At 35.3% G+C, this 3,055-nt stretch overlaps 1 protein-coding gene across 1 annotated transcript in view; it reads left to right on the plus strand.

The window, feature by feature from the left end:
• Positions 1–3,055, plus strand: part of LOC117113235 (TATA box-binding protein-like protein 1) — a 36,948-nt gene that overhangs the window by 10,263 nt on the left and 23,630 nt on the right. The window lies entirely within an intron of this gene.

Raw genomic sequence — 3,055 nt, forward strand, 5'->3', positions numbered from 1 at the left:
GGTGAGCCAACCAATTAGCGTTCGTGTACGTGAAACAGCAACCATGTGCTATGCACTGGGCGAGCCAACCAATTAGCGTTCGTGTACGAAACTATGTCTACTCAGCTTCGTGTAGAAAATTCGACCAAACAAGTTCTTCCATGGTTTGCCACACGAAGCTAAGGAGGAAAGCAATAATTTTGAGCACCATCGGTAGTTGTTCATTTCACTCAGTTCACATGGTTTTAGATTATAACAACCCACTATTAGACTCAATCAACGTTGATGTTTAATGAAAATACGTTGCATTAGGGTTTGTTTATTGTTATAGTTTATTGTTATATTCTTTTTACTTATGTTTGCTCTCAAAAGGGCCGTTTGTTTTGAATATTTTCGGGGTTTTTGATGACGTCATCGTCCATACGAGGCGTACGTAAAACAGAGGGTTCGTATAACTGGGGTACGTAAAAACGAGGTTCTACTGTATAATGTATATTTTCTAGCTTATTTTATAATAAAATAAAACATGGATATTATGTAAAAATGACATACTGGAGCATAATTGGAACATCATACTACTGTATAGTGCAGTTGACTGGTGATCACTTCTGCATGTGCGCTGAACCTTAGAGACCTTTGTGCCCTGGTTCTTTAACATTAAGCAGTTCTTTCTATGAAACACAGGTTATAGCACACTATTTTTCAAAAGAGTTATTAACTGTTGACAAAGAAATATGTCTAGTATGCCTGGGCACAATTTATGTTTGATAAAGAAGAACTGTTGGTTCCTTGTTCAATATGGCCCATGTGCAGATTAAAGATTGCAGTAAACTCTTTGAGAAAGGGATTGTCTCCTGGTGTCATCCTCAAATTACCTTTAAGGGTGGTACTGCACTGTACTTACCATGGTTTTTCAGGCAGTAATAGGAGTCGGAGGGGCTTTCAGGCGCGGATCCCATTTTTACCCTTTTAAAAATTTCAGTGCATATCATCAGTGTTATGTATTGAAATAAGAAAAAAAAATACAAATTCCCCCCCCCCCCCCCCCCCCCCTTTGAAACAAATTTTGGGCATTTAAAAACAATTTTAACTTGACTTGTTTACCCAAAGGAATCTCCGTCCCTTTCTTCTTGTCCCCTCCCTCCTCATTTTTCTTGCAGTCTTTTCCTTGCTAGTACACTCCCACCATTGTGCCTTGCTGTTACACAGAATAACATACTGTAAACGCATATTATAATAATAAAACAGGCTTCTATGTACTTTTACATTCATTCCCCGGTCATTGAAACACATTCTCAGCTCCCCGGGGGAGAATTTAATGATGTTGCAACTGCTGTAGTTGGGCATGTTATTGTTCAAACCAATCAGGTACACTCATGCACTCCTGGGTGGAGAGATAATGGTAGTTAAAGTGCATTGCTGAAGGACACAATCACAATGCACAGCATGACTTTGAACCCTGACCACGAGCTTGAGAACCCAAACCACTACCACTGCATCAACTACTCCCACTGGTACAGTGCAATTCCATAGATGATAACTCTTTAAGAATATTTAATGGCTAATATTTCATCTACAGTACCTTTATAATCATAACAATATCAAATTGCATTGAAAATGCAACAAACATATAGGCAACCTATTCATAATCATTTATTTAAGAGTTAGCCCTGAATCAGTGACATCGTTGCTTCCTTCAGGGCCCTCTAAATTCTGTAAATATACACAATAGATGTATTGGAAATTTCCAAATATTAGCTATATAAAAAAACAACATTAAAAATCAAAGTAAAGTATGAATTAAGGCCTGTCCAGGCTAGAAAATTTTGTGTGACAAAAACATGACATGTGACATGCCTAAATATGGTCATGAAATCATGACATCATGACCATATCATCACATCAAAAGAAAAAGAAAGAAAGTAAGAAAGAAAAGAAAGTCAGAGAAAGACAGAAAAGAAGGTAAAGGAAAGAAAGAAAAGAAACTAAGAAAGAAAGAATACAAAGAAAAGATAAGAATACGAAGAAAAAAAAAAATTAAAAAAAACGAAAATGAAAAGTTACTAACACCACAGAAATAAAAAGAAAAAGAAAGAAGGAAAGAAAGAAAAGAGGGTAAAGGAAAGAAAGAAAAAAAAACTAAGAAAGAAAGAAAACGAAAGGAAAGATAAGAATACGCAAGAAAAGAAAAGAAAAATGAAAAGAAAGAAATGAAATAAAGGGAAAGGAAAGAAAGGGAAAAAAGGAAAGATATGAAGAGAAAGCAAAAAAAAAAAAAAAGAATTAAAGACTAAATTCGTAGAATAAAATTAATATTAATATTAATATAAAATTAATATTAATATTAATATTAATATAAGTAGCTCAGCCTAATTGGAGGGAGGAGAAAAAGAAAGGAATGGTAAGTACATATATATAAAAAAAAATAATAATGCACGACTGCAGGATTCTCTTTTAAATGGTTAAATTAGTTTGAATATTTTAAAATAATGGCTAATTTTTCTAATTAATATGTATTTACAACATAATATAATGTAATAAAATACAGGATTGTTAAATATAATCTAAGATTATCATGAGATGTAATATGCCAACTAGATTTTCTAGTCAATGGCTGCCAATAACTGATATATTTTCAGTGGCTAAATTTATTATTATTATATTAGCATACAATATTTTTTTGTGAAATAAAATTTGATAGTCAGGACAGGGCTTTAGTGTGTCCCAATGGGAAACTTGAAGGGTGCGCGTGGTGGTTCTGGTGGTAGAACAAGTCTTCTCGGATAAGGACTATAAACCGTAGGCCCAGTGTATACAATGGCTCGTGTGCACTATAAAGAACCCTGTACATCCTTCGAGACGAGTAGGGGGATACCCCGGTGTACTGGAACAGACAGCCCCTGTGGTGGACGACGAGAGTTGCCGGTACCGGGTTACCGGGTAGCACATACACGAAGGGACCCTTAGGGGCGAAGAAAGTCATTGATCGAGTCACTAGTCCACATTTCAAGCGCCCTGAGCATCTTACATTAGATGGATTTGTGCGCTATATAAAACTACACTATTATTATTATTA

Source organism: Anneissia japonica, unplaced genomic scaffold, assembly GCF_011630105.1.
Source record: "Anneissia japonica isolate Jap-2015-1 unplaced genomic scaffold, ASM1163010v1 scaffold287593_len981703_cov172, whole genome shotgun sequence".
Lineage (NCBI taxonomy): Eukaryota > Metazoa > Echinodermata > Crinoidea > Comatulida > Comatulidae > Anneissia > Anneissia japonica.